The 12509-nt window shown below is 50.8% G+C and overlaps 1 protein-coding gene across 7 annotated transcripts in view; it reads left to right on the forward strand.

Moving 5' to 3' along the window:
- BCOR (BCL6 corepressor) overlaps window positions 1-12509 on the forward strand; it is a 96834-nt gene that overhangs the window by 2141 nt on the left and 82184 nt on the right. For 3 of the 7 annotated variants that reach the window (XM_033147166.1, XM_033147173.1, XM_033147175.1), the window contains exon 1: window positions 55-259. The exons of 1 other annotated variant lie outside the window; for it this stretch is intronic. The gene's annotated coding sequence lies outside the window, so the exon portion shown is untranslated. Of the gene's footprint in view, window positions 1-53; window positions 260-855; window positions 1114-12509 lie in introns of those variants that run through there. 3 more of the 7 variants (XM_033147172.1, XM_033147174.1, XM_033147167.1) reach the window with 2 other exon arrangements.

Below are 12509 nucleotides of genomic sequence, written 5' to 3' on the forward strand. Positions count from 1 at the left end.
GCCAAGCGGGGTGACTGTAGGTCTCGCTCCCCCCCCCCCCACTTCCAACCCGCGCAGCCCCACCTGCCCTGCCGAGGTCCGCCGGTGGCCGGATCGTCCGGCGTGGGGGCAGCCCGGGTCTCTCCCCCCCCCCTTGGGCTCGGAGGTTGGCAAACTTTTCTCGCCCACCCAGACTGAGAGTGGCTCGCTTTGGAGAGGACGCGGCGCTACAAGCGACGCCGGAGCGACTCCGCGGCGCATCTCCGGAGCCGAGGCTAAGGTCAGCGATCTCCCCTTTGAACTCCTCTCTCTCTCTCTCTCTCTCTCTCTCTCTCTCGTCTCTCTTTCTCTCTATCTGCGGAAACGCCGCGACGGCCAAGTACCGAAAAGGACGACGATCGCATGCGGTACGCTTGAGTCTTGGTATACTTCTCCCGTATGTGGGGAGGGGGGACCTTGACGAGGCGATCTTTTTCCTAAACACCCCCCCCCAGACCTGGCTGGGGTGCGCCTGTGTGTGTGTGTGTGTGTGTGTGGGAGAGAGAGCGCGCGCGTGGGTCCCAGCCTGCCTCTCCTCGGTTGGGATCGTTGCCAGAACGTCTCTCAACCTGAAACGATCTGGGATCCGAGGAGGAGGGCGGCGTGGAGGCGAGGGAGATGTTCGCGAGCACAGCGGTCACCGCCTGAATGTGCCTTGGCCGGGGAGAGGCGGGATGCGGAGGCATCGGGGGGGGGGGGAAGTGCTCCGAGGGGCGGGTGTGTTGCGCGGGTTTGTTGAAGTTTGCAGGGTTGTGAAGAGAGGCGCGAGGTGGGGGTGGGGGGAGCAAGCGAGCGACGAGGAAAGGGGAAGCTGCCGGTTGCGCTCTGTCTGCTCCAGCAGGAAGGAGGTGGCGGGCGGAGGGGGATAGAGAGAAGAGGCTTCCCGGCGTCTCGCTCCTCTTTTATCTTTCGGATTTGGAAAGGGCTATAAAAGCCCCACCTCTGGCAGCCGCCACTTCTGGGCTCCCAGGGGGAAAGGGGAGAGTGGGTGGAGGGGAAAGGAGCGTTTTTGGAGAGCTGCTTGGCTCGCCTTTTGGCCCACCGGCAGCGAAGTTCAAAGATGAGTACCGGGGAGAGACAGCCAACGTGATTGAGGTAAAAGGAGGCTCTCTCTTTCGGTGCGTGTGTGGGGCGTATTTGTTGCTTTTCTAAAAGCTCTTGGAAAGAGACTGCGGAGGCTGTGGGAGATTTTCTTCTCGGTTGTTTTCGAGGCCACTTTTGGGGGGGGTGTCGGAGTCGGTTGGGCGGGTGTGGGGGTAGGGAATTAACGGGAAGGTTCGGAGCGGCCTAGAGGCGATGTTCTAGAGCTGGTGGTTCCTGTTCAAAGACTTTGTGTTGCTAGTCTGGGGTGGGGGTGGGAAGAGGTCCAGCGCCGCCGTTAGGAATTTCGGGCGTCCTTTGCACCTTTCCTTTCAGGCTCCGGGGAGGTTGAGAACTTGCCTCCGAGGAGCGGATGACGGAGGGACAGGCAAAGAGGCTGTTGTCTGGAAAACCCTAGCCAGCTCCGGGGTTGCTTGCGCTAGGCATCTGAAGCACGTAGCTTGTTTGTTGCGAAGCGAGTCCGGGGGCGATCTCTAGCTTTGCGAAGCGTTCGCCTTTCGTTTCTGCCTCGCCGGCTGCGTCTCGGATTCAGAAAAGCGAGGTATGTGGGTGGAAGGAAGGGGGGGGGAGGGAGGAGAGAGAGTGGAGGGAAGCGTAGATCGGAAAACCCCAAAACCCCTTGAATCAGAAGCTGCGAGGGAAATACGTGCTGGTGTTTTAATGGCAATCGCCTCGGAGCTTGTTCCGTATTTAATTCTCCCGAGCAACTCCCTCCTTGGCTATCCATCTGCTCGGTGGAACCCCCACAGCTTCGCGTTTGCCTCCCGCGGCAAAAGGGCGGTCTGCGCTCGTTCTGGTGGCGCGGGCTGGATCTGTCAAGCTTTTGTAAACTTTTCCATGAGGCCTAGGCCAAAGGGCTCCTTAGACGGGCCCCACGAAGACTATCTGCCAGCAGAGATAAGGAGAGGGAGACTTCTCCCCTCCCGCATTGTAAAAGGGAGTGAAGCGAAGAGCCCTTGTAAGATCGCCCTGGGACCTTGGAGACAGAGCCCCGAGGCCAAACTAAGTTGTCCCCGGGGAGTGGGGGTGGTGTCTACATTCAGCATTGCCGAATTGGATCGGCTTCCACTCCCCCCCCCCCAAGCCACATTTGCATGCTGTTAATCTTGGGAGTCTCGCTCCTGGAGGCGGCTGCTTCTAGCTTTGCGCTCTCTTTCTCTCTTACGCACACACACACAGTGTTCCGTCTAGGCAATGTTGGCGCTGGTGCCCTCGCGATAGGGCCTGGTGGATATAAAAGCTCCGGTCCCTTGCCTTGTGCTCCCTTAATTGAGGCCAGTGGGACTGCTCTGGAGTACAGCAGGCCAGGAGGACTGGGCTCAATTAAGGTTTTGTCTTTGTTTGTTTGTTTGTTTCCTCTTTACCGGCCTTGTGGGGATGTTATGTAGGTGTTTTAAGTGGCAGCTGGTGGGTTTTGTCTTTTTGCGAACAAGACAACCTTAATGGCTTTTCGGCGGACCGTAAAAAGCAGGACTTGGAATTTCCTCCCGGCCCTCCATCCCGCAAGGTTTGCCACAGTAGAAGAGATCTTTGAATTGGTGACTGGGAGTTAATTAGGAAGTATCCTCTGGATCAATGAGTCGCACATCCCATTAGCTATTTTCCAGCTCTTTGCAGAATCGGCCTTTCCATCTACAAAGCCGGAAACTGCTTCGTTTTCGAGATGGGGTCAGATAGAGTCAATGAGTTTTTGGACAAGCAAAGAAGAGTGGAATCTGGGAACCAGCCCTTCCGTCGCAATGATTAAGTTCTCCACTCTCTGGAAGGCCTGGAATCTCGCCTCTCCCCCTCTTTCCCCACACTTTCTCCGAGGGGGCCCAGGGCAAACGTGCCGCGGGCATTTAGCGTGCGCTAAACAGGGACAGACAAAACCCCGTTTGTCAGCCACGAGGGTGGGATGTTTCAGGGGTCTCTGCATACCCACCAGCTGTTGGTACTGCGGATGATGGTTCTTTACTACCCCATTTCATCTCGAAGGTGAGGTGCGGTGCTGGAGGAAGAGGACAGAAAAGGGAAGGCGGCTTTTCTCCCCCCCCCCATACACCGGTATTGTTTCGCTCGCCTGTGATAGATCGGTCTAGACAGCCGTCCAAGCTCCCTGCGAGCGGAAGAACCGGAGCCTGAAAGGGAGAGTGGGGGAGTCGCAAAGGAAAAGGTCACCGCGAGATTCGGTGCGTGTGGATGTGTGTGTTAACCCTTCAGGAGTCAGAAACCGAGGTAGATTTTTCTGCGTGAAGGGCTGAGGCTGGCAGTTGCATAGATCTTCTGTCTCAGGGGGAGGGGAAGTTGGGAGGGACCGAGACACGATCCCTCGGGCTGCTCTCGATGCTCCGTGAAGATCAGTTTCCCACCATCGGGAACCTCCTTTTCTAGCCGAGTGCCAGATTCTTCCGTTCCCAGAAGTTTCCTCGTTTGGGAACTCCGCTGAGCGCGCTTAACCCCGTGTCCTGTTGGGGCAGAGCCAGCCAAGCACAGAGAAGCTCAAGGCGAGCCAGGCGTGGTGGTGGAAGAGGAGGAAGAAGGGGTGGGGGTCGAGCTGGAGCAGGAGATCCACTCAGCGCTCTCTTCTCCATGCTTGGGGGGGGGGAAGGGAGAGATACGGTAGCTCACAAGGACAAAGCCAGAGCGGAGAATTCGGAGCCACTCCGGCCAAAGACCTCCAGGCGAACAACCTTAGGAGCAGAATCCAGCTCTCCCTTTCTTAAAAATGGGGAGTGGGTGCTGTGGGTGGTTTATTTTTTGAGTGCCCGATACGGACTGACTTTGTTCCATACGACGGGGCTGGGCGAGCCTCACCTGTGTTTGCTCAGTATATAAGCGGGGAGAGCCGGGGCAAAACTTAACCTGCGGCTGCCTTGAGACACATTAGACTTGACAGAAGCAATCAGAGTGCAAACGGGGGCTCTGGCTCTCTGTGCGCGCTTCTGTTTGGGGTCTCCTTTCTGTGAGAAGGGCTTGGTGGGTGGGAGGGGAAGAGCAAAGCCCTTCTCTGCGGAATATAAGCGCGCCTGCCTTCGGAGCCCCCCCCCGCCCTTCCCACAGGCACCGGCGGCCCCCGAATGAGGTTCGCTGGCCCTTTATCACCCCGGAGGAAAGCTGCTTTGCGTTGGATTTGCCCGCGACGCGGCTCAGTTCTTTCCCTCTTTGTCTGGAGCCCTGGCTCGCAGCGCTCCAGCCCTCGCTGGAAAGCTTCCCGACGAGGAGTCCGCGCAGAGCCAAGCAGGCAGCTCGACAGTTCTTTGCACGTCACATCTAAATACATCGGTAATTAGATGGAAGCACCGCCGGAAATGATAGATTGGCTGCATAGCTAATAGGGACGAGGACAAATAAAGCCTACAGCGTCTCTTCCCCCCTCCCCCTCCCCCCTCCCCTCTCCCCGCTTGCTCCCTCCCTCCCTCGGATAAGTGGGCCCCTGGAAATCAAGCCCACGATCTGGAGCGAGAACTGAAATTACACGTCGTCCGTTTTAGGGCTGTAATCAACCACGCAGATGAGAGTCTCGGTTGCTCCCCTGCTGCCTGCAAGCAGTTCTTCTTGAACGTGTTTGCTGCATGATTGTGGGAGGAGGGAACTCGGAGTCTTTTTAAACCCCTCTGGGTGTCTGCTAGCTAAATATATACACCTAGGAGAGCGAGCGAGCGAGGGATGGGAAGGAGCGGGTGTGGGGGGGGGGGTTGAGAATCCGATCATCTAATCAAGCCTCAGTCCCTGCGGCTGCATTTCCCACACCCTTGCGCTTAAGCCGGTTAAGCTCCCTTTGCGACGTTAATAGGCCTCGCTGCACAGACGTAATTTAAGCGCCTCCTGGATCGCAGGCACAGGAAGCCTTTCCAGGGAGTCGTAAACGGTGGGGTAGCTAGCGCCTGGATTCTAAAGATAGTAGATGGAAGCAAGCCCCGTCCATTTCAGGGCCTCGGGTTGTGCCTGTGGAAGTTTTCGCTCCTGGAAATCTGATGGCTTCCCCACTCCTCCTCCTGTTTAGGATCTAAGGGCTAACCTGCTGTGGGCAGTCCAACGTGGCGCTGCTTCGAAGTACTTGCTTTGGAAGCATCTCGCTCCCCCTTTCCCAGCCTAGCCTTTTCCCTCTAATGGGATTTCCCGCCCCCCCCCCCCTTTATTTCAGTGTTTTCCACAGCGCTTCGCATGCCCTTGGCTCTAAATAACTGTAGCAGCTGCAGAAATACTGAAGGAGCAGCGAGCAATCTCTGGCTTTACTGTAGGTGTTTAGGGGCTCGGGGCATGGGGCTTAGAGTCCTGCTACATCTCTCTCCTCCCCCTCCCCTCATCCCGCCAGTTTGCACTTCTAATTTAAAAGTCCCTGTTGCAATCGCCACAGGCTTCCTACAGCGTTCTGTAAACAAGAGGGTTGAAAAGGGAGCTCCCCACAGACACTATGATGCAGGGCGTATTTTTTTGGATGGCTTGCCTAACTGCAAGGCGCATTCACAAGGCCAGCCAATGCCTGTTTTCTGTTGTGGCCAGTAAAAAGACCCCCGGCTTCAAAACACATTTGGTTTAGCGGCTGGAGTGTCCCGTGTAAATTTGGAAAATTCATCTCTCCAGTTGAGTCTTGACCGGACACTTTCCGCCTCTCTATACGACTATCTGTGATGAGGAGAAGGTGATATCAGCATAGTAATTTAGCTATTCGCTCCTTGGAGGGAGGATGAGGAACCCAAAATAACTTATATATATCGCAAGACCTCGTTCCTAATGTGTCATGTGCATTTTATCAGAGGCAACCTGCGCAGCCATTCTGAACCATCAGGAGTGCTTCAAGCACATCCTCAGTATTCCTTAATAACACCTCTGTAATGTAGGCTAGTATTGTGTTTGGCTTGCCCAAGGTCACCTAGGCTGCCTACACAACATACATTTAAGTCATGCACCTTCAAGAACCCTGGGAACTGTGGTTTGTTAAAACTGCTGAGAATTGTAGCTCTGTGAGGGTAAACTACAGTTCCCAGGATACTTGGGGGTGGGTTCTTCATATGTGCTTTTAAGGCATATGTGTAGTATGTGAGTTCCTACTAGGTGAGCTGAGGTTTGACACAACACCAGCTCTCCACCGGAAGTTATGTCACTGATAAAGGCTTTAATGGTCAGCTGGTGCAAAGACATTTAGTTATAGCTGAGTTGGGGACTAGGCTGGAAACAACCCCCCTTCTTAAAATAAGCCCTCTGTGATTTTTTTAAAAAATGGTTTGGCTTTTGCTGTGGGTTGGAAGGTGTTAACCGAATGTAGAAATGAACTGAAGCATTTTAGAAGCCCCCTTGGATCAGGCCCCTCCCTATCTATCTATCTATCCTGTACAGCAGGCTTGTCCCGGCTTCTGTTTAGCGGCTGCTTGCTTGGTTTACATACCAGGCGTCGCGGCGCAACGCACCATCTCGCGTTCAGCCCTCCATTTCCAGGGAGGCCTCACAAACAGCCATGCAACACGATCGGCACCGCAGCCTCCGGTGCTTTCGCCTGCTGGGCTTGCTTGTTAAAAATAAATGCTAGTGGTAGCGAGGGTGGGAGAGAGAAGGTGGGGAGGCGGTGGGTGAGTGCGTATGTTCCTCCTCTTCCTTCCTCTCCGCGCAATGTTGCTCTAGTCAGTTAAATAGATCAAGCAGATTCTTTCCAGAGAGCCAGACTAACGTCGTTCTCGTGTGTGTGTGTGTGTGCTACATCCGAAGGAGGTGGGGTGGGAGGGAGGAAGAACGCGAGAGCCCTCCCTGACTTTAGCGTGGAGCGGAGGCCTCGTTTGCAGACAGGGGGAGTTCCCATTTCCGCGAGCAGCGCTGGCTGCGTTTAATCCTTGTGTGTCCTTTCCCCCAAGCCGGACTGATAAACGAGAATTACGCTGAAGCGACCTCCCTTTTCCTCGGCCCTGTTCAACTGTCGGGCCCTGAATCTCAAGCAAGAAGCCGGGGCGTGCTTTCCTGGCAAAAGTTAACGAATGTTTTTCACAAGGGTTCCTCTGGCGTGCGCGGTGACTCTTCCTTAATGGATGAGCTGACTTTCGGGCAGAAAGCAAGGAGGCCACCAAGTCGAAGGAGCGAGAAGCATTCCCCCCCCCCCCCATCCACACCGCGTAGAAAATCAGCTTGTCCTCTTGAAGCCTCTTCGTTTTCCTTATTTGCTAGGGAACCAAAATACTTTGTAGCTTAGGCTTCCTGAAAACACACACACGGCTAAACTAAAATTCCTCATCACTGAGAAACCTATGCACGCGGTTCTTGCCTCGTGGTTACCTGTCAAAGATTAGAAAGCCAGGGCAGAAGAGCGGTGATAGCTGCGGCAGCAGCTCATTTCCTGGCCCTTCCGCTTGCATTTAAATTATGCACACACACCTGGCCCATTTCATCCGCTGCGGTGCTGTGAGGAGGGCAGGTAGGAGGAAGCCCGCGTGGAAGACGATCCTTTGGCTGCATGAAATATAATTTCGTGATCTGCAAGACACTTTCCAGTATAATCTCATTATGCACCACAGGCTCCCGGTGTTATTTTGTAGGAGGCGGACAATGATCAATTTACATTGACCTGGGGCTGGGCAAGCTTTTAGATGGTAATTGCCATATTGATTTGCATGAGAGGGAGAGAAGGGGGTGGGGAAGGGGAAGACTGGCTAAAATTAAACACCGGAAGCTAAATTAAACTAAATTTAATGTCTAGGCACAAACGTAAAAGACCTGCTAAACTCCTGGGTTCCTAGCTAGGCGTCTATTTTTAGAACTGTGAAACTTGGAGGAAGAGGTAGGTGGCTTTGGTCGCTTTGAACGTTATCCGGCTCTGCTCCAGACAGCGAGAGTGGGAATCCTGAGCGATCCCACCGTGGAAACCCGCGCGAGTCCCTTGGAAGAGTTCCGATCCTTGATGGAATTTCGGCCGTGTCCTCTCATACGTTATTAAGTAAAAAAGAATATATTGGATCGCAAGTCAGTCTTCTCTTCCAGAAGGCAAGGACAAGGTTTTAATTTGATCATAAGGCAATTAGAGGAGAAAAATACAGAATCCGGCGGCAGTCGCTTCCCTGGAAACTGGCTGTGCGGAGAGTTGAGTGTAGTCAGCGAACCGTTAGGAAAGGGGGTGGGTGACTGTTCCGCTCTGCGGCACATCTCCTTAGAGGAAAGCATTCCGTGCACTTTGTATCGCCTTAATTTAGTAGCAGCAGGAGAGCCGGGCGGGGGGAGGGGAAGGGAAGCACCCCACTTCCTTCCAAAGTGCCCTGCCGCCGCTCTCTGGAACGCGCGTGCAAAAGAAGCCACGAAACAGCGTTGACCATTTAATATTGGGGGCACTTCTCTTCGCAAATGTTCTCTGTGCAGTTGGATCCTATGCAAGCTTGTTCATTGCGGTGTGTGTGTGTTCAAATAAATATGGATAGGATTGCAGCTTTGATCTGCTTTACTTAGTGTCTAAAGCTACAGTCCCGTGCACATCTTTCTGGGAGTAAGCTTTGATTAAGGCGATGGGACTAGCTTCTTATTACAGTTACCTTGCAATTTACTGGTAAGCACATTTAACTTGTGCGCATCCAGATTAGCAAAAAAATTGGGGTAGGTGTGTGGAAATTAAAAGGGGGTGCAAAGAGTGTCTGTGTGGAATTTAAAAGGGGGTGCAAAGAGTGTCTGTGTCCGGAAAGAAAGACTTTGGCAATCCCATCCACCATTGCACCCTATATGTTTTGACTATATGCAATTTTAGCTTTAGGCGGGATCCTTGAGCATAAACGCCTGCCTACTGTAAATTGAGACAAACAAAAACATAACAAAAAACCTAGTCACTCCTCTAACACCTAACTCATAAACAAATTAGTTGGAAGGAAGGCCCAGTAAAATAACTGGGGCTTCCATCCAAGTCTGGAGGGCTGGTTGTCTTAAACCTCAGTGCCTTCATTTGTGTGCTGTTGTTGTTTAACTTGAAAGCATTCTGCTATTAGTCAGTCCAGGGGGCTACAGCAGCAGGGAAAGATCCTGTTTTACTCAGAAGCTAGGCCCACTTTGCTCAGTTAAGCCTTCTCTTTAAGGAAGTGTGCAAAGGACTGCAACTTCAGATTCCTAAAAACGCACAAACTGGGATACTTGTCGGACTTCAGGAACAGAATACTCTGCTGCTGTTTGTTTGTTTAAGAAGGGAGAGCATGCCTACTTAATGTTTCCATCAAAGGGTACAGCTCTAGTGATCAAGAATAAAATCAGTTTCCCACATCTGAACAAAATTGCAGTTGTGGCTGCCCTTAGGAAGGGAGCCTCTTGAAAAGTGAAGGAAAGTGAATTGGTAGAGTTCAGGCTATATTTACTTTGTGCTTGTTTTGGTGGTGGGGGGAGGGAGAAGTAAGCGGATGTTGTCTATTTTTGCACTGCAGGGTTGTGCTTTCCATCAAGGAAGTGAATTGTAGGCTTAGATGAAGACAATCTTGCTTAGGCTTTTCAGAAGACTTCAGTGGTGTTATTAAATGCAGGAGGGGGTGCAGGCTTAGAGAAGCAAACTTGCTTGCTTGGAAGTAGGTCATATCCGCCATCCTATGCACACTTCCTTAGAAGTAGTTTCCATTAAAATCCTTGGGGCTTTCTTCAGAGTAAAAATTTAGGATGGATTGAAACTATCCAAGCATTAAACAAACAAACAAACAAACAAACAAAAACAGGATAGCTTATAATAATTCCCTGCATAAATTCAACCCGGGATATCTAAACCACATTAAGCCCAGATTCATAGAAAGTGAGATTTGGAGCCCAGATTATTGACAGGGATTGACAGATTCCTGGGGGCTTGTAATGGCCCTTTTTGATGGGGCACTATATTTGGGGCTGTGCTGGTTTCATTTCTGATGTCTGTATATATAGATCATAGCATGCACAGCCTATAATAAGACCTTAAGAAGTGCAGTGCTGGACCAGACTGGGGGTGGGGGGAGATGCGTTTAGTCCGGCATTCTCTTTCAACAGTAGCCAGACTGATGCCTCTGGGAAATCTACAAGCAGGGCAGGAAGGCAACACAGCTGTCCCCAGACTCTGGTATTTATGTAATAATGATAATATATATATTTTAATATATGTGGCCTGCTCATCATTGACAAACAAACCCAGTGTGAGATACAATTAATAATATATAAAAATTGCAGTATTCCATAAGACAAAAAGGGAAGCAGATAACAAATCAACACAACAAGCAGCACTGCACAAATGATAGCATAGAAGGGGTCTTACTGGCACTAATGCCCACAAATGCCTGGGTGGAAAAGTAGGTCTCCAGCTGGCAGCAGAAAATATTCTGGTACATTGGCCTTTGAAAATGGGGGTTCAATTTAGCTATCATGTGAAGGAGCTGTGATATCCTCTATATGCATTTATTTAACCCATTAAAAGCCATCCTATTTAGTGGCACCGCCACATCCTGTTACAGTGAGTTCCATAAATTTACTTTTGTACAGTATTTACTTTTGTCAGGTCTGAAGTGACTTCTGATTTATTTCATTGGGCAATCTTAAACTCTAGTATTTTGAGAAGTGGAGAAACTTTTCTTTTTAAGCATACACCCTCTTCAAACTATTCACAACTTTAAAAGTCTCTGTCCTGGTAAGGAATTTGTCCCCCTTCTGTGTACCTTTTCCAATTCTATAGTTTCCTTATTTAGATGGGGCAATAGAATTGCATGCAGTGGTCCAAAGGTGGCCACACCACAAATATCCATAAAGGCTGTAAGGCTTTATAACCTGAGAGGCTTATACTTCTAGCCCTGTTTGTTCTGCACACTTGCATGTAAACAATGATGTAGAGGCTGGTGTGTCACCTCACCCTATTCACAGCCCTCCACAAACTTGAAGGCAAAAGTCTGAAGCAGGGAGCCTCATCTATCTACTCATGGAGGCTCACTGAGAGCCAGTGTGGTGTAGTGGTTAAGAGCGGTAGACTCATAATCTGGTGAACCGGGTTCACGTCTCCGCTCCTCCACATGCAGCTGCTGGGTGACTTTGGGCTAGTCACACTTCTTTGAAGTCTCTCAGCCCCACTCACCTCACAGAGTGTTTGTTGTGGAGGAGGAAGGGAAAGAAGACTGTTAGCTGCTTTGAGACTCCTTTGGGTAGTGATAAAGCAGGATATCAAATCCAAACTCTTCTTCTTATGTACAGCTCAGAACCCTGCTGTTTCTAAGTCATGCAGGGAGCCTTCTTGCATGGAAGAGGGTTCCCTGCTTTAGACTTTTCCCCATCAACTCCATGGAGGGCAGCAAAAAGGATAAAGGGGATGTACTGGAGGGGGCCAAGACCTCCAAGCCTGTCTCTGTTCCTCCTTGCCTGATCGTCCATATATAACTGCAGCGAATACCCAGAGTGGCAGGTTGACTTTGCCTCTTTCAATACTTCTGCACACTGACTGAGTTGGGTACCCCCCCACATTTATTTGTCTGCCATGATCCCTGGATCTTTACTGGTTGGTCACTGCTAGGTCAGCTCCCATCATACGAAGTTAGGATTTTGTGCCCCTGTGTGCATCACTTTGCACTTAGAAAGAATCCTGTTGGCCATTTTGTCGGCCAATTGCCCATCTTGGAGTTCTGCATACTCTACTTGGGATTTCACCATTCTGAAGGATTTGGATGTTATCCATACACTTGGCTACCTCGTTACTTGTCCTGGATTTCAGATTGTCTATTGGGGTGGGGGACAGGTCTCAAGTCTGATCCTACCCCACTGCTTATTTCTCTCAATTGTAAGGAGTTGTTCCTTTATTTGTACCCTCTGCTACTCATAATTTAATCAGTTACCAATCCTTAAGAAGACTTGTCTGGATGATGATAATTAATAATAATAATAATAATAATAATAATAATAATAATAATAATAATACCATCTGGCTGGGTTTCCCCAGCCACTCTGGGTGGCTTACAACATATCTAAAAACATAATAAAAACATCAATTCTTAAAAACTTCTCTAAACAGGGCTGCCTTCAGATGTATTCTAAAAATCAGATAGTTGTTTATTTCATTGACATCTGAAGGGAAGGTGTTCTATAGGGAGAGCAGCACTACCAAGGGCCCCATTACTGAAAAGGCCCTCTGCCTGGTTCCCTGTAACTTCGCTTCTTGCAGTGAGGGAACCAGCAGAAGACCCTCAGAGGAGGACTTCAGTGTCCGGGCTGAGCGATGGGGACAGAGATGCTCCTTCAGGTATACTGGGCCGAGGCCGTTTAGGGCTTTAAAGGTCTGCACCAACACTTTGAATTGTGCTCGGAATGTACTGGGAGCCAGTAAAGATCCCTTAGGACCAGTGTTATATGGTCCCGGTGTCCACTCCCAGTCACCAGTCTAGCTACCGCATTCTGGATTAGTTGTAGTTTCTGGGTCACCACGTAGAGTGCATTGCAGTAGTCCAAGCAGGAGATAACTAGAGCAT

The sequence above is a fragment of the Lacerta agilis genome, chromosome 4, assembly GCF_009819535.1.
Source record: "Lacerta agilis isolate rLacAgi1 chromosome 4, rLacAgi1.pri, whole genome shotgun sequence".
Lineage (NCBI taxonomy): Eukaryota > Metazoa > Chordata > Lepidosauria > Squamata > Lacertidae > Lacerta > Lacerta agilis.